This window comes from Xenia sp. Carnegie-2017, unplaced genomic scaffold (genome assembly GCF_021976095.1).
Source record: "Xenia sp. Carnegie-2017 unplaced genomic scaffold, XeniaSp_v1 HiC_scaffold_19, whole genome shotgun sequence".
NCBI classification, from domain to species: domain Eukaryota; kingdom Metazoa; phylum Cnidaria; class Anthozoa; order Malacalcyonacea; family Xeniidae; genus Xenia; species Xenia sp. Carnegie-2017.
The window spans coordinates 12,128,444-12,153,791 of NW_025813481.1; the positions used below are offsets into that span (position 1 = coordinate 12,128,444).

General features: G+C 35.0%; 2 protein-coding genes and 1 long non-coding RNA gene across 7 annotated transcripts in view; 2 read left to right on the forward strand and 1 right to left on the reverse strand.

Annotated features, from left to right (window-relative positions):
• The window catches only part of LOC124438160, a 120,356-nt gene that overhangs the window by 88,398 nt on the left and 6,610 nt on the right, over positions 1-25,348 (forward strand). The window lies entirely within an intron of this gene.
• LOC124438154 overlaps positions 1-25,348 on the forward strand; it is a 105,213-nt gene that overhangs the window by 34,898 nt on the left and 44,967 nt on the right. Inside the window, exons 3-13 of the mRNA XM_046988149.1 lie at positions 18,133-18,234; positions 18,516-18,582; positions 19,076-19,137; positions 19,472-19,555; positions 20,944-20,988; positions 21,121-21,208; positions 21,454-21,504; positions 23,571-24,187; positions 24,385-24,587; positions 24,950-25,030; positions 25,134-25,277. The gene's annotated coding sequence lies outside the window, so the exon portion shown is untranslated. The remainder of the gene's footprint in view (positions 1-18,132; positions 18,235-18,515; positions 18,583-19,075; positions 19,138-19,471; positions 19,556-20,943; positions 20,989-21,120; positions 21,209-21,453; positions 21,505-23,570; positions 24,188-24,384; positions 24,588-24,949; positions 25,031-25,133; positions 25,278-25,348) is intronic.
• Positions 160-585, reverse strand: LOC124438200. Its single transcript, XR_006946009.1, has 3 exons — positions 495-585; positions 266-340; positions 160-192 (listed from the first exon to the last, which is right to left on the reverse strand). It is a non-coding gene; the product is annotated as an uncharacterized LOC124438200 (long non-coding RNA).

Genomic DNA, 25,348 nt, shown 5'->3' on the forward strand with positions numbered 1-25,348 from the left:
TTTATGGATCACTCCAGCTTAGAAAAGTTTCTTTAAAAGTCAGTGTTACTCAAGCTAATTAAGTCGATCACCTTCCAATATTTTATCTCCTGGTTTACAGTTCAATCATTTAATTGGGCCAGATTTCTGAACGCATAAACTTTTTTGCATTTTCATAGTTTCAACAACACAGACCTCTTGACCTTCAGCTACCTGAGAAAGTGAAGTTTTTAGAGTATCCTCACCAAGTAATTGCACTACAATTGATTTCAATTTTTAAAACTACCTCTTGTCCTGGTTCTCATGTAACTGAGATCACTGTGCCTGGCATTGGTGAATCCAAAAATGGTGTCAAATCCTCCTGAAAATGAAAATTTAAAAAACATTTAGAAAAAGAATATTTTACCCTTTAAGTACTCAGGAATTTGATATTATTATCTTTAGTTTAATTCATTAAAAGGGAAAATGTATAAAATTGAAGGTATAAATAGCTATGTAAACCATAAAATCGATACCTTTGGTTTTTCTTTCATATTTCGTGAGTAATCATTCTGAGTTTCATTCATCACGATGACATCAAACTTACAATGGGTGATAAAAGGTTTGAAAATAATAATTAGAACTTTCGCTTAGCAAGACTCGCGCTAAAAAATACCATGAATTAAATTGACAGTTTTTATTCAACGTAATATCTTAATTTTGAAAGTCATTCATGCCTTTCATCCATAATGTTGAAGTTTGATATTTTGACCATTTCTTGACAAACTCTAAAAATTATTTCATTAGATGTAAACGATAAATTTACCTGCAAATTAATGCGACAACAAATTACCTGTACAAAGACTTTTTTCTCATTTATTGTTGCTTCTACAAGATTTGATGCAAGGTTATACGAGGAATGGAATTTCACACAAGCTCCGTCGATATTCATCTGACATTTAAAGAACAAAAACATACATAAGACTAAACGTTTTCCCAAAAAAGTGCACAAAACAAGCAATTCCTTCGTGACAAATCATAAAATGCACATTGGAAGAAAACGTACCAGATAGCTATCAAAATAACGTTCACTTTATATATCTCATCATTTACCAGCACAAAAAGCGTCCACCTGCTTTTGTCTGTAGAACCAAAATTATTCCTGATAAATGGAAAGTTGTAGGATGTGTCAGAATGGCCGAAATTAACTTTTGAAACATAAAATACACGATAAAACATGAAAGTTGGTTTAAATTATTTGAAGAATTTTATGTTGTTCTTCAAATAAACTATAAAGGATACCTTGTATGATTCAAAAAGTGTTCCTGTCTATTTCCACGAAGTATGAACAAATAACAAGCTGTGGCTGTCAATTCGTTCACTTCATCTCTGTTCAGCTGTTTTCCTGAAAAAAGTAAAACATACCTTTTTTTAAGGCGAACATATTGTTCACAGTGAACTCAATATTTAAATAACTGGAATGATAACTGAAGCCAAAAATTGAAGCCTAAAAAATATTTGTCGTCATCATTTGTCATTACTCGTGTTTCTCGCGTGTTTATAAACAATTTGTACTTTTTCGGATCCTAGATCTTTAGTTTGACCTCAGTTGATTTCATTTTACTATTCAGTTTTATCTTCAAGAAGAAAATCTTTTGAATTATATTTATTTCAATTCTACATCATCCTCAGTGCAAAAGTATTATTACGTCGATCTGCTCTTAAGCTGCGGTTTTCCTTTAAAACATATCAAAGTCTTTAAGGATATTCAATTATTGATGTCGAGATGACAACCATTTAGTATTTCAATTACTATCAAAATCGATGAAAATGACAATCACACTGTAAAAAGTAAAAATGCGAGTTATAGACTCATTATTTTTTATGAAACTAGATATTCAAGTTTCTTTTTTCTTCGGAAAAACAGATCTTTAAATCCATTGAAATGACAAAAAAAGACAAACACTGTCTGACACCGTTTGGAAATTTACCTTTCGATGTAAGAAAATGTTCGGTAAGTCTTATGCTTAAGTTCCTGCCAGTTTCACCGATATAGGAGGCGTGGCAGTCGGAGCAGTTTATTTTGTAAACTGCACCTTGTCGTTCGTTGGGTTGTTCTTTGTCCTTTATGTTCGTTAGTACAAAGGACAAAGAACAACACAACCAACGACAAGGTACAGTTTACAAAGTAAACTGCTCCGACTGCCACGCCTCCTATATCGGGGAAACTGGCAGGAACTTAAACATAAGACTTACTGAACACAAACGAGCTACTAAGAAACAAGACAAAACTAATCACATTGCCGAACATCACCGAATCACAAAGCACAACATTGATTGGGACTCGGCAAAATGCATTACTTACAGTACTGACTATAGACAACGGCTTACATTAGAAAGTTGGTATACCAACTTGGAACAAACCCCCCTGAACAGATCACAGCAATTACCGGCACCTTACAAACGACTTATTCACAATACAAACAAACGATCAACTAAAAACATTACACTTCACACTAATTCTCAATGACAATACACAATTGACACCCACACCCCACACATTACAAATAAAAACATCACACCTAAATCAAACAACACAACTAAAAACATTTCACTTCACACTAATTCACAATGAAAATACACATTTCCTGAACACACAATACAATGACGTAAGAACCAGATAACAAATACGGCTAACTTGACGTTTACTCCTCATTTGACTCTGAAGATGACTGCCGCTAAGGTTGTCGAAACGTCAGTCAACAACAGCAAAAACAGTCCTTCTCAGGACTATACCAACCTGGACGATCTACATTTAGAAACATGTATCAACTACATTGTTATAAAAAATGCAATGCACCTAAGTTATCATTCTAATATTTATAATTCATAAATCAATAATTTGTGATTTCTCGGGCGTAGAAATCCATTTAGTTTGCGTCTGAAACACAATGTTGTGACGTAGCGTACAGACTCGTACAATAGAATGCTAAAACGACAAATTTCAAACTGGCAACTAACTTTTGTTGATAGATAACTTTACGCATTTTTGTCGAAGTCACAAAACTATTTGTTCAAGTTGATGGGAGTATGTTCCTTTTTTTATACTTTTTATTGTCTACTTATCACATACAAAAATTATCACATACAAAAAATGGGTCGTGTAGATGGCTGTCATATAAAAAGTGGCACATATCAAGGAGCGAAGTATATCACAGGCTTCACATTAGTGATGGGCGATACCGCTAGTAAAGATTCGATACGATACCGATTACTTTTTCTTAAAAGTATCGAGGTATCGATTACTAAAGCGATTATTTTCTCCAATTCTCGAAAATATAAGTGTGAGTCACTTGATAAAGATCTGATAATGGAATTTGTAAATTGTGGCCTTATATACTTCAACAAAACGACAAAAATTTTATTTTTTTTGTCTTAAATTACAAACTGTCATAACATTATTAGGAGTAACGATAAATTTTCAGAAGCTATATATATTCGAATTGAAAAAATTGGTTACATGCTGTTCTGAAAGATAAATAAATATTTTTTCACTTTGGAACATGTTAACAGTAGCGATGTATTTTTGAAAGTTACATATTCTTGTTTAAAAAAAGCATCATGTCAACGTTCTTTGCTTTTATCCTATTTCTTTTTTCGCTTACCAGTTCTCCCGCTTTAGAGAAGAGTCGCTCTTAGGGAACTGAAGTCGCTGGCACACAAAGATATTTCCTTGCAATTTTTTCAAGAAGGGGTTATTCACAGGCATTTTCTTTCGACCGAATCAATGGATCGCTTTTCGTCTGTATGTTTTTCTGCTTGAAGTATCTTCGGCATTCTTCTTCCACGACAACATTTCCCTTGAAAAACTTCCCATGACATCAGTCATAGTTATTTTTATTGAAACTAACTTTTACATTGTCTTTTTAATTCTCTAAAAATTAACAATCTCAAAGTCTAGATTGAGTGCCATTGTAAAAGTTTGGTCATTTATATAAACAAGATCAATCATGTTTCCCCAGTCCTTATGCAGTCCTAAATGGCTATCGTGTAGTAACAGTTATTTTAAAAACATTTACGAGGTACTAACTCCTTATTGATAATGTAATAATCCAATAATTATGAATATATGAAACTTTTACTTAGTAAAGAACTAACCATATAACATAAATGAAAATCTTACATATCTGACATCCTGTTTTTTTCCTCTAAGAGAAACGAGAATATTAGAAACAGTCGTCCATTTTCGTTCGTGAAGAATTTTGATGCTAAGTACATTTAGCGTTTAAATTATTTTTAATTCATTTTGTTTGTCTATTTCATAATTATAAATAAACCTTGTATGATTTTTGGTTTTTTGTTTAATCATTGGTCAGCAAACACGTTGTAACGATACATGAACTGTACAGAATAACTTTTTTCTTGTTTGTTTTTATTAACTTTTCGTTAGCAATAATATTTAGTCTTTCCATATGATCATGTAAAATGTTAGAGTTTGATATTTTCCTCGAGAGTTTTTAGTTGTTTTTTTAGTCGATGAAAAGCAAAATTGATAAGAATCGATGACAAGAAAATCACGGTCCATCATGCATCTCTATTTCTAAATACGTTTTTCAAAACAAAATAAAATTGGCTAAAAGCAAAGCACCTCTCTTGTATGTACGTATTTCATGGTATTTTATACGTCATCATTTTTCATTTATAATTGTTTGAGATTCTTTTACATTTTATTGACTTGTTTTCTTTGACGATGAAGACGAAAATCTTTATGATCATCAAATGAAGATTAGCCATGCGAGTGTTTAGTAGACTGGGGACTAGTAAGATGAATGTAATTTTTTTGTAAATGGAAACATCGTCGTTAATAGATTTAATACTCTCTAGCAATAATATAAATAAAATTAATAAATATTTACGAAATGAACTCACATGAAAATAGTTTAATAACCATCAAAGTTAGTTAAGTAAACGAGAAATATCATAGGTTTAGTATATGTAGATTTCACAATGATTCACAGTTTGTTTATCATCAAAGCTTCAATGTGAGTAGATATGATATATATGATGGATATATATGGGTTAATGTTTTTTATAGATCAAATTTCCTCTCTAGGCCCTTGTTGGTTTGTTAGTTTACACCGATCATTTATGCAGTTTAGGAACTTGTGTTTGATTGCTGTTGATGGCAGACGTTTGTGGCTGTTTCAAAAGACGTCAGGCCATGGAAAAATAAGTTTTATTATCGACTGAAGAAAGTAACTGGGGACAAGTAAGATGAATGTTTTGAATTTTTTTCAAATGAAAACATCTTTATTAAATGTTAGCCAAAATATAAGTATTTACAAAATGAACTTAAATGGAAATAATTTTATGCAGGTAATGGTTAATGGTTATAGATAAAATTTCCCCTTCAGGCTCTTTTGTTGGTTTTGTGCATATTAGCTTGTAATTATTCAAGTATGTAATTTATAATTAAATTTGAATGAGATATAGTGAGATAAGTTGCAGTAAAATATTAAATGAAAGCTTGAACAAGGGCTACAGAGTGAAGGCTTATTTTTATTTGTGGTATCACCTGACATGATTAATGCAATTATACTAAGATAAAACGAAAAATGTTATGACATTAAATAGTCCAGTAAATGAATGTCCGAGGTTAGATAAAAATGATGTTATGGGTAATTGTGGGATATATTTCTGGAAAAACATCGGAGAAGTGTTTTAGGATTTGTTTGTGATTATTTCTTAGAAGCTCAAGGAAAAGTGAATGAATTTATGTGTAAATTGTTGGTGATCGATATGAAGGTATCAAGCACTTCTCTCTCTCGGGCAGTCAGTTGGTACGACTAGGACTGTTTATTGTTTGGGTTTGCTTTTGATGGCCGATCTCCAAGCCGCTCTGTTGCTTGCGGCCGTCTTCCAGTTGTTAGGTAGGATCTGTCTCACTTTCATATGTCGTTTTACGACGTCTTTGTATCTGAGTCTGGGTCTTCCTTGGTTTCTCTTCCCTTCGCATAGTTGTGAGAACAGCAGTTGTCTTGGGAGTTTTTCCTGATCCATCCTGTATACATGCCCCAGCCAACGAAGGTTTCTTTCTATCAGAATATCTGCCATCGAGGGGAGGTTAGCACGTTTCATGATTTCCACATTTCTGATCTTGTCCTGCCATTTGATGCTCATGATATCTCTCAACTGTCTCATCATAAAAGCATGTAGTTTCTTTACCTGAGTTCTGTAGATGGTCCAGGTTTCTGCTCCATAAAGGAGGGTTGATAACACCACAGCTCTTTAGACTTTGCATTTTACCATGACTGACACATGCCTTTTGTTCCACAGTCTTTCCTGGAGCTTGCCAAATGCTGTACTTGCCTTCCCAATCCTGGCCTTCAGCTCTTTCTCTATTTTTGAAGATCTGGAAACAATGCTTCCAAGATATGTGAAGTCTGTGGCTTGGACAAGCGGGATTTGATCGATGGTGATGTCTTGTGGCTCAGGAGGGGGATTGTGAAGTTTGATCGGCTGATACAAGCACTCTGTTTTCTTGATGTTTATCTTAAGGCTGAACTGGGTAGCAGCCTTTGAGAATCTGTCAACAAGCAATTGTATGTCCGATGCAGTGTGAGCCACCAGAGCACTGTCGTCCGCAAACAGCATCTCTCTGACGAGGTGTTTTGTTGTTCGTGATTTTGCCTTGAAGTTGGAGACATTGAAGAGATCTGCAGCGTGTCTTGTCTGGATGTAAATCCCTTTGTGAATGTCTTTAAAAGCCACATGCAGCATAGCTGTCAGGTAGAGCGAGAATAATGTTGGAGCAAGAACGCAGCCTTGCTTTACACCATTCGTCACGGCAAATTCTGATGAAATATCTTTCCCTTGAACTACTTTTGCCTGCATACCATCATGAAGCTCCCTCACCAGGTTTACAACCATGTCGGTGCAGCCAAACTTCTTCAGCACACTCCATAGTGCTTCCCTTGAGACTGTATCAAAGGCTTTGGTAAAGTCAATAAATACAGCGTAGAGCTCCATGTTCTGCTCGGTACATTTTTTTTGAATTTGGCGGAGGCAGAAGACCATATTAATAGTACTTCGATTTCTTCGAAAACCACACTGTGTCTCAGGTAGTATCCGGGTACTTATGTACTTCTCTAAACGGTTGAGGATCACACGCGCCATGATCTTTCCAGCAATCGAAAGGAGAGAGATTCCCCTGTAATTGCCACATTCTTTCCTACTGCCCTTTTTAAAGATGGGAACAATGTTAGCATCCTTCCAATTCTGTGGCATAACCTCCTCTCTCCAGATGTGTAATATCAGTTCATGCAGCTTCTCCTTTAGTCTCAAGCCTCCGTGCTTCCAGACCTCGGCAGGGACTCCACATCCACCAGGGGCTTTATTTTCCTGGGTACGGGTGATTGCCATCAACAGTTCATCGAAGCTCGGTGCAACATCCATGTCTGCATCAGGGCTGATATTTGGTAGTTCATCTAGAGCATCTCTGTCCACAGATCCTGGCACATTCAGTAGTTGGTCAAAGTGCTGAGCAAAACGGTTCAGGGTCTCCTCCTTTTCTTGCAGCACTGTCACACCATCTTGGGCTAGAAGCTGAGTTGTTCCTTTTCTGCGTGGTCCATAGATCTCCTTTAGGCCGTTATAAAATGCCTTCATGTCGTTTAGATCCGCTGCTTGTTGTAATCCTTCCGCTTTCTCTTTCCACCATTTTGACTTCATGTTCCGAGTGTACTTTTGAAGTTCGCTACGTGCTCTGGCAAGGCGACCGGTGGTCGCACGGGTTTTACGTTGTAGTTCTTGTGCTTTGGCCTCGTTCCTTTCATGAAGCAGTGCCTTTAGCTTAGCATCATCCTCGTTAAACCAATCCTGGTGTGTCCGTTCTGGCTTTCCAAGAATTTTCTCCGCAGTCTCATACACAGTTTTCTTCAGAATCTCCCACTCCTTCTCAACACCAGCATCCTCATTTGCTGTGTAGTCCAGGTTCTTTTCCATCTTCTCCTCAAACTCCTGTTTGCACTTGGGGTTCCTTAGTCTTCTCACGTCAAGCTTAGATGGAGGCTTTTCTTGGGTTCTCCTTCTTGGCGGTCTCACCCTCAGAGCAAATTTTGACCAGACCAGATTGTGGTCTGTTGCACAGTCAGCACCTCTCATCACCCTTGTGTCAAGGATATCGTGCAGGTCTTTCCTTCTAGTGATCACATAATCCAGGAGGTGCCAGTGTTTCGACCTCGGGTGCATCCAAGTAGTTTGATGATGAGGCTTGTGTTTGAAGACAGTGTTTGTGATGACAAGCCTGTATTCGGAGCATTCCAGTAGGAGTTCGCCGTTGGAATTACATTTGCCGGTGCCATGTACCCCTATTACATCAGGCCAGTTTTCGGCTTCTGTCCCAACTCGAGCGTTAAAATCACCAGCAATTATCAGCTTATCGGTGTTTGGGACATTCTTGATTGTGTCTCTCAGGTCACTATAGAACTCCTCTTTGTTCTCATCAGGGTTTGTCAAAGTCGGTGCATATACACTCACAATGGTCACGGAACATCTCTTTAGCAGTGGCAATCTCATAATCATGATTCTATCAGAGATCGGTGTTGGATCCTGCTCAAGGCTCTGGGCTATGGCATTTTTCATAGCAAACCCCACTCCAGATTCCCTTCTCTCATTTACGTCCTTTCCACTCCAGAAGAAAGTGTAACCATCTTCTACGACGCTGTCATACTCTGGCAGCCGAGTTTCACAAAGAGCAGCAATATCAATATTATATCTACTAAGCTCCTTAGCAACTAATACTGTTTGTCGTTCCGGTCTTTTTGAGTCTTCTCTGTCCATCAAAGTTCTAACATTCCATTCAGCTAGACTCAGACGCTTCCTTTTGTTACCTTGAACTCCTAGCTTACTTTTAACTAGGTGCCGGAGAGGGAGCAACCCAGCGCGAGCCTTGTTGACCCGGGCGACGTTCGAGCCGGTATTAGAGTTAGTCATCTGTGCCATTTCCATAAATCTGCTTGCGAAGATTTTTAGTGGCTCCTGTGAATTTCGCGACACCAGGGGCACTCTCTCGGCAGGTAGGAAAGGTGATCCAGCGGGCAAGAACAGGTCGAGACATGCTACTATTTCCTCCCTGCTGCAGCGGCTGGCCGGAAAATAAGTCTGTCTATTTCCGCCCTTAGTTGCTGCCACGGTGCAACCTTGGATTTGCCCTCAGGCTTTAACAGATATTGTTTTTGGTAAACAACATCTGGCAAACCAACCTGGCAAACCAACCAGGGGTAGAGATACCGTATTTAGGTCATTCCCTTAACTCAGATGTGCATGAGCAGTTAAATGGTCTAAGTAATTGGATGGACCATATTGAGCCTGAAGTCTTTAGTAATTTCAATAAAAGTCAATACGACTCCACATGGTTGGGTTGCTTAAAATTTTTGCAAAACTTTCACCAGAATTGGCATGGTAAACCAATCAAGGAAGACAACTATGAAGAGTATTTCTTACGAGTTTTCACAGATATTGCAACGTCATTTTTGTACAATTGTTTCAAGTTGCAACATCATTTTTGTATGAATTGCAGTGATGGGCGATACCGCTAGTATCGATTCGATACGATACCGATTACTTTTTCTAAAAAGTATCGAGGTATCGATTACTAAAGCAATTACTTTCTCCAATTTCGAAAACAAAAGTCTGAGCCACATGATAAAGATCTGATAATAGATTGGTAAAGTGTGGCCTTATACTTCAACAATACGACAAAATTTTAATTTTTTTGTCTTAAATTACAAATTCTCATAACATTATTAGGAGTAACGATAAGTTTTCAGAAGCTGTATAAATTCGAATTTAAAAAAATTGGTTACATGCTGTTCTGAAAGATAAATAAATATTTTTGCACTTTGGAACATGTTAACACTAACGATGTATTTTTGAAAGTTACATATTCTTGTTTAAAAAAAGCATCATGTCAACGTTCTTTGCCTTTATTCTACTTCTTTTTTCGCTTACCAGTTCTCCCGCTTAAGAGAAGAGTCTCTCATGGGAACTGAAGTCGCTGGCACACAGAGATATTTCCTTGCAATTTTTTCAAGAAGGGGTTATTGACAGGCATTTTCTTTCCACCGAATCAATGGATCGCTTTTTCTCGGTATGTTTTTCTGCTTGAAGTATCTTCGGCATTCTTCTTCCACGACAACATTTCCATTGAAAAACTTCCCATGACATCAATCATAGTTATTTTTATTGAAACTAACTTTTACATTGTCTTTTTAATTCTCTAAAAGTTAACAATGTAAAAGTCTAAATTGAGTGCCATTGTAAAAGTTTAGTCATTTATGTAAACAAGATCAATCATGTTTCCTCAGTCCTTATGCAGTCCTCAGTCCTTATACTTTTTTCTTGTTTGTTTTTATTAACTTTTCGTTAGCAATATGATTTAGTCTTTCCGACAGTAAATACTATGTTATTTAACGTATGGAAGTTATTCAACAAATCAACTCTAGCAGCATGGCACAACTCTGGTGAGTGTCTTACATGAAAATAACAGAAATGTTGATAGATCTTCTATTTCTAATTGCTTCTTGAAAATTTATGTTTAACTTAATTTCAACTCTCGGTCATTACAGAAACACTTTGATTCCTGGCTTTTCACATGTTACACAATAATTATACACGATTATTACATCACTGAGGTCTGTGGATCAATAACTGCATGACTTAACTGAGGTATTTAGGAAAAACTCATTCGTAACTTGTTCGTTAAGGTCTGTTTGAACTAGCTGCTTTAAGTTAAATCTGAGTTCGATATATAATCATGTAAAATGTTAAAGTTTGATATTTTCCTCAAGAGTTTTTAGTTGTTTTTTTTAGTCGATGAAAAGCAAAATTGATAATAATCGATGACAAGAAAATCAAATCACGGGCCATCATGCATCTCTATTTCTAAATACTTTTTCAAAACAAAATAAAATCGGCTAAAAGCAAAGAACCTCTCCTAGTATGTACGTATCACATGGTATTTTATTCGTCATCATATTTCATTTATAACTGTTTGAGATTTTCTTACATTTTATTGAATTGTTTTAGTGGACTGGTGACTAGTAAGATGAATGTTATTTTTTAAATGGAAACATCGTCATTAATATTGTGTAGCAATGGGTGTAGATAAAAAGCGGGCGCGGACGGCGGACGCGGACGACGGACGCGGACGGCAGACGGCGGACGCAGACGGCGGACGCAGATGTAAGACGAACGTCTGTTTGTTGTGGGCGGGAATTGCAAATGATTTATTGTAGGAGTTTGACAGTAATTTAAACGAGCTTTAACTTTCAGGATATATTTTTTGACCTCATTATTTAAAGCAATTAAACATGCATATTTCAATTTCAGTCAGTCATATAGAGTGTACCGCAATGAAACCTCATTGTATTTTTTCGTGTTTTGTCAATGGCATTTCACTTATGTTGGCCTTACGTGGGTGGGCCTGTTCATATTTACTGCACTATAATGATTTCCGTCAACTTGTCATTTGGCAAGCAGTACGTATATTACAGTTTTCAACTTTACATTCCTTTTGAAAGCTGAGGTTAGAAGCAGTTGCAAGTTAGTCAGTGCGTTAGTTACAGTCATGTTTGCTGTAGCTATATGACAACTTTTGATGAATATTAGCCAAACGCATTCAAAAAGCGTTGTGATATTTTCCGTCGTAATTTCCGTATAACTTAGAGTCAAATTTAAAATTCTGTTTCACTGCATTTTTTCAGTCATAGCAATAGAAATATCGTCGCTAGGTTAGTTTTCCGTTAATATTTCTAAAGAGCTATATACAAGTTCTTTGTTTATTTGCTTGAATCTTTCTTTTTGTAATGCGTGAGAAACTATAACGCTAGTGATTCATCTATAAAAGAAGGATTGACTCATGTTTTTCAATATAACAACCGTTCGTATCTAAGGATGCAAGTAATTATTTCTATCACATAGAATTACCTCTGTGACTTAAAGTTAAAACGAATTGTGTTAAAGAAATATGGACCAGCAGAGAAGTGGGACCTCAACAAATATTCTTATCTTATATTTAAAAAGGAAATTACCTGTAGGACAAAATTTGCATAAGTGCATGCAAAGCTTTTACTTACTTATGGTTTCAATTCATACATATTTTCTTTATCGTCTGATTTGAGTAATATAAGATTGACTTTTTTTAAAATTGGAAAAGCAAGGCCCACCCACGTAAGGCCAACATAAGTGAAATGCCATTGACAAAACACGAAAAAATACAATGAGGTTTCATTGCGGTACACTCTATATGACTGACTGAAATTGAAATATGCATGTTTAATTGCTTTAAATAATGAGGTCAAAAAATATATCCTGAAAGTTAAAGCTCGTTTAAATTACTGTCAAACTCCTACAATAAATCATTTGCAATTCCCGCCCACAACAAACAGACGTTCGTCTTACATCTGCGTCCGCCGTCCGCGTCCGCCGTCTGCGTCCGCCGTCCGCGTCCGTCGTCCGCGTCCGCGCCCGCTTTTTATCTACACCCTGTAGCAATAATATAAATAAAGTTAATAAATACTTAAGAATGAACTCACATGAAATTAGTTTTATAACCACAAAGTTAGTTAAGTAAACGAGAAATATCTTATTATAGGTTTAGTATATGTAGATTTCACAATGATTCACAGTTTGTTTATCATCAAAGCTTCAATGTGAGTAGATATGATATGTGATGGATATATGTGGGTTAATGTTTTTTATAGATCAAATTTCCTCTCTAGGCCCTTGTTGGTTTGTTAGTTTACACCGATCATTTATGCAGTTTAGGAACTTGTGTTTGGTTGCTGTGGATGGCAGACGTTTGTGGCCGTTCAAAAGACATCAGGCCATGGAAAAATAATAAGTTTTATTAACGACTGAAGAAAGTAACTGGGGACAAGTAAGATGAATGTTTTGAATTTTTTTCAAATGGAAACATCTTAATTAAATGTTAGCAAAAATATAAATATTTACAAAATGAACTTAAATGAAAATAGTTTTATGCAGGTATTCAGGGGCGGATTGAAACTACGTCACATTCAGCACGCGACGTAGTTAAATTCTTCACAGCAGCGGAAAAAATTAATCAAATTTTAAATGCCTCTAAAAACAAAAGCATTAGAAAAATAAACATATTGACAGGGTTAGGGATAGTATTATGAGAAAATTGTGCAACAACGTACATTCACTGAGCAATGTTATTGTTTCCAAGACCTGGATTAAGATTGGGATTAAGGGATCAAGTGGCTAAAATAAATTATATTTCACTTGCGGGAAAAATACCCATAGCTAACCCGCACAGAGTCAGCACGCCTTAAATTGTGCTGAATTTGGAGACTAAAATCTGTCTCTTGATTGGTTTATTGCCGTTGTGCTGACTAACGAGCCGCCGTTTTTGCTGAAATGTTAAAGCGGTGTTGTGCGAAATTCAGCACAGATTGAGATTGTTGATAGCTGAGATTTTATCTTTTGAGCTTCAAAACCAACGATTTTAATGAGAAGCATGGCATCTTTCACTGATCGAGTCGAAGATGCTTTTACGAGGAAAGATGGGACTTTTATGGCTCAACTCTACGGAGAGATGTTGGATTGCCTGAAAGTCAACAGCATTGTTACCAACGATAATTTGTTGGATCGTCTCGGTGTTGATATTTTCCGAAATATCAATGCCGAATTTTACATACCGCAGAGTGCCAAGACAAAGGACACAAATTTGGTTGCCTTAAGGTTAGAAAACTTATGCCATGTTATGCATGCATGCTTACACAAGAATATATAAGCAAATATAAATTGACTTGATGTGATGCCCGATGGATTTGTCATTTGTGGTTTATTTATGTGATTCAAAACAAAACAAATTTTCGAATTTCGATCATATTTAAAACGTTTCTATTGATTTATTTCTTGATGTATACTTAAGATAAGATATACAAAAATGAACTGAAGCATAATATTTGAAATTTACATAACATTATTTCAGATCTGCTACAAATGGCAACTGCCTATATAGTTCATTGTCAATTCCGCTTGTTGGTGACAACTCTGTGGTGACTATTTTGAGGCTGATGACCTCTATAGAATTATTTTTATATGCTGATTATTATGCGAAACATCCATGTTTTTCAAATCTTTTTGAAACTCAGCATAACAAACACTTTGATTCCATCTCAAGCATGGTGGCCATGTCAGTCTCTTTTGAAGCTATTGATAGTGCTGGAAGTGGTTGTTCTGTTGCTGAACTGGTCAGGGCAGAAGCTGTGTTAAATGCAAAAGATATGGCATGGACTGGGTTTGTTTGTTTGTTGGCACTCTCTTCAGTTACATCCTGTAGCATTTTTTCTTACTATCCTGACATATACTCTAGTGCTTATAGGTGGAATTTATTATTTAACCAAAGAATTGAACCTCTAATTCGATCTAGAGCTTGTGCTTCCACTAGTAATTATTTTGAAGTTTTGTTTTGCTTTGAAGGCTCAGCCCTCAAGCAACTGCATTCAAACACAATCACTATGTGCCTTTGATACTTGGTGGGAAGGGAACTAAAAGAAAGGGAAGTAGTCACTTGTCACAAGCTAAAAAGCCCAGTATACAAACAAAGTTGAGGTTTACACCTTCTGGTCCTACTGAGACAACCATGACAACTAAGGCTCTTCCATATGGTATATCTCACAGTAGTGCTTTGGGTTCTTGTGATGCTTCTTTTATTTCATCTTCTACCTTGCAATTACCAGATAATAAAACTGCAAATGCTGATTTGCCTAGAAATCCATATGATGTTGGTTTTTATAGAGAAAAGGTGAGAGGTATGGAAATTCATGAAATTGAAAAACTTTGGAAGAATGTATTCTGTACCTGATGAATGCTATGAATTTCCTAAAACTGTTGATGCAAATGGTCTATAGGTCCTTTCGACATGATTGGCTGAAGGATTATCTTTGGCTTCGTATTCTCCAAGTCTTAATGGTGCTTTTGCTTACCATGTGTTTTGTTTGGTGATAGGTTTCCAAAACAGTCGAATTAAATATTTTTTCAGAGCCATTAACACATTGGCCTGATGCTAAAAGTGCAATAAAAGGCATATAAGTACATCATCAGGTCTTCATGTTCACACTCTGCTCTTCTTAAGGATATCTTGGATCAGAGTTCCGTAAAGCCAGCCAATAAATGTCATGATTGACAGTAACTTAAAGAAAAAGATTTCAGAGAATAGGAAAAATTAGTTCCAGTAGTTGATACCATCATTCTTGCAGGTCAGCCTCAATTACCACTTAGAGGTCATCGGATGATTCTCAGTATCATCCTGAAGTTGGTGAATATTCTGAAAAGCATGTTGGTAATTTTATTGAATTATTAAACTTCCGTGTTCGTGCAGGGGACACCATTTTGGAATCCCATCTTAAGCATCATGATAAAAATGCCTCCTACATCTCTAAAACTACTCAGAATGAGTTAATTAGGTGTTGTGGTCAATTCATCACTGAACAGCTTCTAGTTGAAGTAAAAAAGAGCAAGTTTTATGCATTGATTGCAGACGAAACATGTGATATTTCTAATAAAGAACAGATGTCTTTGGTTTTGCGTTTTGTTGACGAGGAGTTCAACATAAGAGAAGATTTTTCGTTTCATTCATTGTAGTGAGGGTATGTCTGGGAAGGACCTGCATCTGTGATTTTGAAATGTTTAAACGAAGAGTTGAATTTGAACATTCAGGACTGTCGTGCAGGGGTATGATGGCGCAGGTGCTGTTGCTGGATGCATTAATGGTCTTGCTGCAAGGATTAAGAATTTGAATGAGAAAGCCATTTACACACATTGTTTCAGTCACAGATTAAATCTTAGTATTTGTGGGACTTGTGCTGTTCAGTATGTAAGAAATGTTTTGGAACATGCGAAGGAAGTTGCTAACTTTTTCAACTCTTCCCAATGCAGACAACTAATTTTGGAGAAATGCATTGGAGAACGCTGTCCAGATTCTGCAAAAAAGAGATTGAAAAGTGCTTGTAAGACAAGATGGGTCGAGCGTATTACTAGCTTAGATACTTTTGAAGAAATGTATGTTGCTATTGTTTTTTTCCTTGGAAGAAATGAGTTTTAACGTCGAAGGCAAGTGTAATCGTGAGACCTCTAGTAAAGCTTCCCCTCTGTTACATCTTTTGACATCTTTTGATTTTATTGCAGCACTCATAATAACTAGATGTATTTTTGATCTTACTCTTCCAGTTACTCAGTTACTTCAGTCTTCTAGTAATGATATTGCTGACGGTTTGAACTTGATTGAGGCATTAAAAAAATTGTCGAGAACTGTAAGAAATGAAGTCGATGTTTATCATGCTAACTGGTACAGTATTGCATTGACGATGGCAGAAAAGGTGGGTGTTGAAGAGAAAACCTAGAACTTGTGGTCGTCAGGCAATTAGAAGTAATGTTCCGTCTGAATCTGTATCTGATTACTTTAAGAAAACAATAACCATTCCTTTAGCTGATCACTTGTGTTCTGAGTTAGAAAAAGGTTTGATTCATCAGCAACTAGCATATATTATGGTTTTTTTAATTCCATCCAAGTTACTTTTGTGTCTTTCTTGTGGCGTTTCTTGAAGGAAAAATTTTATTCATTTTCTTCTTTGTTCTTGGATGATCTTCCAAATCCAAAGGCTTTAGATGGTGAACTTGATCTCTGGCAGAAATACTGGGAATCGTCCTCACAACTTGTCTCCTGAAAATGTCTCTTCTACTTTAAAGTCGGTAAATTTTCCAGGTTTTGAGAACATAAAAGTATTGTTAAGATCTTAGGTACTATTCCAGTCACTTCTTGTGAGTGGGAGAGGTCGTTCTCTGTTTCTATGCGAAGACTAAAGAATATACAAGAAGTACTATGGCTGCTGACAGGTTAAATGGTCTTGCTTTATTGTATATTCATCAGGACATTAATCTAGATATAGAAAAATTATAGATCTTTTGCAAAAGACAAAGAAGAATTGAACTAGCTTTCTAGTTCGGAGTGAAAGTTCTTCATGCCTTTTAAACTCTTGACTGTAAAGATGACTGCCGCTAACCTCAGTCAATATAAACACAATAACGTTCTATGGACTTTACTTACCTGGACGATCGAAATCTACAAACATTTTTTTTTTTTTTATTGACAACTTCATTTGATAAATTGACATAAAATCGTTTGCATAATAATCAGCATATAGGTATGACTAGACCATTATAAAATGAAATTCCATATTGATGAAGCGTAAAGAATTTTTTTAGGCTAAGTTTGTAATGAACCAGGCCGTCCATGTCGGAAGCCCTCAAGGTATTTTTCTAGTTTCCTAGGCATGCTGATGAGCTCTGATATTGAGCGAAACGGTCAAAAATCGATAATTTATGAGCAAGAATGTTAGCTCATTCCAGTAATAAATATTTTAGAAGACCAACTGCAAAAACGCAGGAAATAGCGTTTTTCGCAATACAATTATAAAATTTTACCGGGGGGGACATGTTCCTGGACCCCCTAGAAAAGTCGCTTAACGGTGTATTAATGTGACTAAGTTCTATATAATGGTTGATCCGCCCTGCAGGTATTGGTTGATGGTTATAGATAAAATTGCCCCTTCAGGCTCTTTTGTTGGTTTTGTTCATATTAGCTTGTAATTATTCAAGTATGTAATTTATAATTAAATTTGAATGAGATAGAGTGAGATAAGTTGCAGTATGATATTAAATGAAAGCTTGAACAAGGGCTACAAAGTGAAGGCTTATTTTTATTTGTGGTATCACCTGACATGATTAATGCACTTATACTAAGATAAAATGAAAAATGCCATGACATTAAAAAGTCTAGTAAACAAATGTCCGAGGTTAGACAAAAATGATGTCATGGGTAATTGTGGGATATATTTCTGTAAAAACATTGGAGAAGTGTTTTAGGATTTGTTTGTGATTATTTCTTAGAAGCTCAAGGAAAAGTGAATGAATTTATGTGTAAATTGTTGGTGATTGATAAGAAGGTATCAAGCACTTGTGATATGTTGAAAATGAAGACTTATTTAGTTGAGAAATTTTAAGCATTTATTATGTGCTATTATTTTGTTTACCTGTAATTATATCTAACTTTATTAAATCAAGTATTTGCTTATTTAATTTCAGGCCCATTCTCCTGAAGACATTCCTCTGTTGTGAAAAAATACTTTGGAAAAATTCGTGCCCTTGCTGGTTAGAGTCGGCCAAAGATCATATTTTCATGTAAAGGTGCACTTGGTTTTTGTATTATTGAAAAGAGAATTCCTTACATAAGTGCACCTAAAGCTATTTCTTACTAATAGTTTTCATTAACACATTATTTTGTTATGCAATCAAGAAAGACTTCAACTATCTGCAAATGGGCTATAGTATATAATTGTTGGATTTCGTTATTATTATGCTAAATTCATGCGTATTTTTCATAACTTGGACACAGTCACTGAATGAAAATGTATCTGCAATGAGTATTTTTAATGTTTGTTTACAATTACTCATTACTGTCTATCTAGTTTGCACTAATATTGAGCTGTACAATTTTCTGGGAGAGGTCTCACTGGTCAGTTTGCAACATTGAAGGTGAGTAATTTTATTTATCTGAGAAATTAGGCTATGCAAAACAAGAGAGTGGCAGACATCATGTCTGTGATGATACTCCATGCACTGCCTTTTTATCATATTTCTTATTTACAAAAAGTTCAAACCTTTTTTCAATCCCCTACAAATAATGTTCTGTTGTTATTATCAGGAGTTCAAAGTATCATGACAAAACAAGTTGTCAATCAATGAATTCAATGTTTCAAAATAGTAATATTGTTTAAGCAGAATTTAATTATCAGGTCTTGAAGCATAGATAAATGGGATCAAACATAACTCATATTTCATTGCAATTGCAGGATGGTCTCATAACAATTGCGAACTGATAAATTTATGCATACTAGAAAATTCTTATCCTGTGTTAAAGTGACTGCAACTCCACTTGTTTCAATCATTTTGCGTCTCCTGTTTTACAGGCTTCCCACGTGTACGCAAGCGTACCTATTTTTGTTAATGCATTTTGTCAAATTCACAGAATGTCCGATGTGTTTTCATGAGCAGTTGCAAGGTCAACAAAATGGTGACAGAAACGATAAAGTAAGGATTTTTTCTTGCTGCCCAAGCCATCATCCAGTATGATATAAAGAAAATTCCAGTTGAATAATTTAAGAAACAGTCCATTCATAAACAATTTGTGTTTTGCTATAGGTAGATTTACGCAAGATTTATTGGAATTATTGTTTATTTGTAATAACTGTTTATTTGTAGACAATACTTTTTTCAAACATTTCAACTTTACGATTGTGAGCATACTGAAATGCAGTCATTTACGAAATCTGCTTAGAGAAATCTCCATAAAGCTTGTTTTTCCAGCTGTGATCTTTTGAATTTGAAATGCTACATTGTAAAAGAAATATTTATTTCTCTCAAGGTAACGAGCTGCAGAAGAAGGCATTCGTGCTGTCAGACGGAAGCAAAAACGGTGAAGAAGTGGAGGTTGTTGGAACTTTTAAAGGTGAGAGAATTTTTACAAACATAGTTGTGACATGTTCTTTACTAGATAAAAATTACACGTTGCTATTCTGGATTGCATTTGTGAATTCTTTCAATACCCAAATAACCATTTTAAGAACATTTCACGCGTCAGGCGTTTGATTCAATCGCCAGTAGTTTGTATTGGATTTTTTTATAAGATAGAAAGTCAGTCTCTTGGCGATTAAATCGAACTTCCAATGCCTAAATGAAAGACTCTTAACATTTTGTTATTACCTTTATACAAAACAAAAGACTTCACAAATTCAATTTAGTTTTTTTGAGCGTAACAGTCTTTAATTCCATGTACAAATCCCCAATTTTTGTTTTTAACACATATCTTTCAGTCTTTTATTAGTTACAGTTAACAAGAAATAATTTTAAACTTTTACCAGGAAGAATTCGATCAGAATGATAATAGGAAAATATAAATAGACAAATTCTCCGTATCGCTAGTATCGAATGAACAAAGATCTTTTTCTTGTTATTTTAAATAGTTGCATCTTAAATAGTTATGCAATGAAGTGTGTCATTGACACGCGTAATATCACATTTTTCAATGAATTCTTGCATTTTAGATGAACGGACTATTCTAAATTCTAATACTGTATATCTTACATGCCAATACCCTTAAGGTTTCTTCTTCTCATTAGGTGTTGCATGGTAGCGCCTTGTTTCATTCGGTTGTCCAAATTTAAAATCTCCTGTGTTTTTTTTTTAAATCTAGTCAACTGCAATCAATGGTTAATCACAAACATTAAACAGTTATACTATAAAACGTTCCATTTGCTGTGATTACAATAAGCGGATTATGTTTTGATTTATGCATTTAAATTTCTTGGTAGAGATTTGTACGGAAAAAAGTAACTTCCAATTACGTTCACATTGACAAAGACACCATTGCCTTACTGACTTTAAGGTGTCCCTGATTGTGATAGCTTCATCATAATTGGTGAAAGTAAACCATTGCACTTAATTTGTTTTAAATCAAGTTTATAAAGATGAAACTTGAAGATAGTAGTCTTTTCTATACCTTGTTATAGCTACCTTGTTGCTGTGACAAATTTTTTATGATTTGGTTGTTTGTTGGTTAATTATAATTTTTTGAATCTGTGAATGATAAGCTCTCCCCTAAGATGTAGCTACTTTGCTACTATTATGATAAATATTTTTGTTTGGACAATAATTTGTAATAAAAACACCATTATTTGACGTGCATCAAATGATCATCGTAGATTTTTGACGATTAACTTCATACAGTTGAATGTTTTAAAACATTGATACAAGTAACGTATAACAAGGATGAGTACAATTTCTGAAAATTTTCTTCCTGCGTATGTTTAATTTTTATAAATTTTCATCTATGTTAAGGCTAATAATCACGGAAAGTTGCTTTGTTGACGTACGGCGTTGAAGGTTATGATGGTATATGTAATTTAAACGCCTTAATCATTGAATATTAAAACTGTGCAAGAATTCTATTTTAATCTTTTCATTTCAACGAGTGAGAAAGACGAAGATTTGATAAATATGTATTTATGATTGCAGAATTTCCTAAGTTCGATGTATTTACCTTGGATAATACAGAATTTATAGAGTTGCCTTCAACGAATGAAAAGTTACTTCATGGATGAAGGTAAGTTATATACAATCAAATTTATGCGAGACCCACGTAAATTGTGTGTAAGGTATACATGCAAAAATATGGATATATTTTCCAACATTTTATCATAGAACATACATATACTTTATTCATCTTTTTATCTCGATAATTGTCGTTTAGAGATTTTATGTCTTTATGCACCAACTATAGATGTATCTTTTAAGTTTTTTCAGAGTCGAATTTTATTGTCACACGTTTGGTAACTTTTCAATTGACAGAACGTTACGAGTCTAAAGGTGAAGGAACGGAATATTACCCCGACTATGAAAGTAAGTTATACTATCAAATTTATGTATAAGGCACTTATAAATTGTATCTTCCATACGTAGTGATATACTTTTTAACATTCAACATATACTCCTTGATTATGCTTTTCCTTGTAATCTCGTCATCTCAGGATATTTTCCGATCATCTCCGTCCGCCATTTTTTCTGATCCGTTCCGCCGTTCAGTGGTTTTATTTGTTTGAATTTTGTTTCCTGAAATAAATTTAGAGGAGTTTGTAAAGATGCGTTCTGGCGGCCCCCATATGCCTTCTGGTAGTGGTGTCTCCCCTTAAATCATTCGTGGTGTATTCCCCCCTGGCTGTACCCCAGCCACAACGCCAATGGTTCGTGTTTCATAGATATACATAGGATCGATACATAGGCGTAGAAACAGATTTAAATTTGGGGGTGGGGTTAAAGTCGAAGAGTTTAGTATATACTCCACCTTTATTTTTTGAAGCTTTAGGGAGTCTAGTACAAACATTGAAAATGGAGAAAGTCGTGAAACCTTTATAATTTAGTTGTACTTCATTGCAATATACAAAGTGCAAGTATTGTTCAAAAATCAGTACATTGCACAAGACGAACGAATTTAACTAATAGCCTAAACGATTGGTCGTACTAGGTGCAAGCTACGAATTCTAGTTCAATGTCAGACTAAGATGTTTTCACTCTCTGAAGAGTTAAAAATGGACCTTTGTTGTATGCATTAAATGGGTACAAAGAAGTTTATGAGCTTTACTACACATACAAGGACGTACGTTTTCATAATGTCGCTTATCGTGCTAATTCAAGTGATATCCATAATTCGCATTTGATCTTATCATAAATTTTGTTCGTTTGCGGTCTTTACTAAATCTGACAGTATTGATATTGTTTTCCTTCTTAAGTCAATTTCTACTTCGTTCTTAAACTTTCTGTAGTCTGTGTGATGGATACATAACATAAAACCCCTATATGCACCTATCACAAGTTCAATATTTGCCTAAGAACAAACTTTATTTGTCAAACCTGAGCTCCAGTTCATATCAAATACTGCTATCCGCGTGCAACACTGCATACTTTTTTTAAAAAACGCATCGATCGCTGCAGTTCTGACAGTAGAACCTAGTCTCGCTCAAAGATTTTATGTTAGATTAAAGTGAGCCACTTCAGCCATTAGTCAACCTAAAGGACAAGATTGAGCTACACAATATACCAATACAGCCTTCGTCTCTTCTCTTTGAATTGGGTCTAGTAACTGCATTCAGATGTCGAGTCATAGGTATTTGCTGCCCCATCATGTGCTTGTTTATGACTGTTCAAATTAGGGGAAGGTTACCGCGAATAAGGATGTATACAGTATTTTATCAAAAGTTCTCAAAAAAGTGCTCATTTCGTAGTATTTTGGCATTGTCTGGTTTATCTATAAAAATAATAAGACGGTAAACTTACCAGAACGCTCATTTTATACACGTTGCGTGCAATACACAACAGAATTTAAACTTTCAACTTTTCGAGTTGAATTAGATTTTTAATTTCTCATTTTCTTTGCGCAAGCGTTTAAACACTGCTCTCCCGCTTTTCAAGATTAATTTTTTGCTTTTAGATAAACCAGGCGATGCGAAAATACTTAGACGTGAACACATTTTGAGAAATTTTTATATAAAGATAATTTTCTTGTCTTTTAAAAATGTTCTAATTTTTTTTGTACACCTTGTGAATTGTTGATATCTTACAGTGTATGGTTGTCTGCTCTCTAATTAAACATCTTACACATCTATGGGGCGCCAAATGTGCTTTTATTATTTAAGTACATTATCGCATTATTCATCATGATTTATTTAATTATATATGATAATTGCATTAGCGGCTTAGTAGTTTGCTTATTTCAAATAACTATTTTTGAATCCTGAATCCTTGCGTGAAGGTCGTTACAAGAAAGAGTCTGATATAATGGTAGATATGTTCGTTAAAAAATATATAGCTATTATTCAGTTCTGCAAATAACGAATAAACTCAAATTTTTAGCATTTCAGTATCTACAGTTGATGTTGTGACTATTTATGGTTTCTTTTTATTAATATTAGAGTGCAGGAATGGTGGCTTATTATGTTGCAACAAAAGGGGAACATGCTTTTGGAACTAAAGAGAGTATATTGAGTAACTTGTTAAATGGAAACCCTGTTGGCTTGAAGAAAATCGATGATGTTCAACTTAAAGATCTTCTTTCATGGATGCTACAGCATAAGCCTGAACTCAGGCCATCAGCCAACGAGGCGTTAAAACATCCTTATTTACAATCCAATGAGGAAAGTTTTGACATGCTGTGTGATGTTGGGAACCAACCAGAGATAAAACAACCACAATATCACAATTCAGATGTTCGTGAGTAGTTGAATTATCGTACAACATGGATGAAACCTATCGATGATGAAGTTTTGAAAGATTTTAAAACATTTGAAGTAAAAAAACAAAGAAAGGACTGTAACATACCAGTCTTCGTGGGCAAGTTGTTTGCGATTCATAACTAACGTTGATCATCACTGGCATGATAAACCTCGTCCACGTCTATCGCCATATATCAAAGAAGGCAACTATAAAGATTATTTCATTCAACGTTTTCCCGAACTTCTTTTTCTAGTGCACAAAATTATTAGAACGACTAACTGGAAAACAAGACCTAAAATGCTAAAACATTTTATCTGTAAGCTATTCAAATAATACCCCATTTTTACGACTTAGACATGTTAGAGTTCTATGCATACTAACATACTTCTCTGTCACATTGAACTTTTTTTCTACTCTTCAAGATGTATGTTTTAAGTATTGTATAAATGTTTCCAACCTTCTCAACGTTAAATAAAATTAAGTTCTATATTTTCCCGTTGCAAACGTTTTTAGGAAACATAAATCCTGTGAAAATTGAAGGAAGTCAATGGAAAGAAAAGTGAAGATATTATTGACAGTCGTAATCTTGATGGAAAATGAAGTATAACAAATTTTTAACTAATCATGTGCCACTTTCTAATTGTTAGTTTGAGCAACGACCAAGAAATTGGTTCATAAAGTCATATCAAGGATTACTTGCATATATAGTCACTGAAGTATGGATTACTGCGAAACTTAAATTCGATCATATATGTATGTAAAGGAAGGACGTGAATGCATGAAAAGCAATTAGGGAAATGTTGTATTAATTATAGTCATAGAGCATCTTGCAAATAAATGTAATGTTTGTTATATACTTCGTCATAAAAGTTGAATATGTTAAGAACATGTACATCTTTCTATTTCATGCTGGAGAAAATTATTAAAGCGAGTTGTATAGGGTAGTCGTAAGTATGTTTACAAAAGTTAAGGCGTTTTAAACAAAAATTCTTATGCTCCACTGTTATTTGGTTATCACAACATTACCGTACACTAAACGGTTTTTCTGGATCATCTGATGTCTTCCACGTATATTTAGAGATATATTTCTGGAAAAAAAGATTGGAGAAGTGTTTTAAGTCGCTCTGTTTGTGATTATTTCTTTGAAGCTCAAGGAAAGGTGAATTAATTTATGTGTAAATTGTTGGTTATTGACAATTGTTTGTTGGTGCTTGTTTGGTTGAGAAGATTAAAGTTACTCTAATGAACAGTTGCTATTATAGATTCGTCTCACAAAAGTGCATCTACGCAGATCAAAGCAACTATCGTCGTTCATTTTAAGGTCACGAAGACATTCCTCCAGTAATTGCAACAGGATTTGGTTATCTGTCATGATCTCTTATTTTTTTCAGTTGTGGAAAATGAAGGTTTGTGCTTATTTGAAATGATCGATTAATATTGCTTATTAATGTTTATTTTGAACCCATTGCCTGTAATT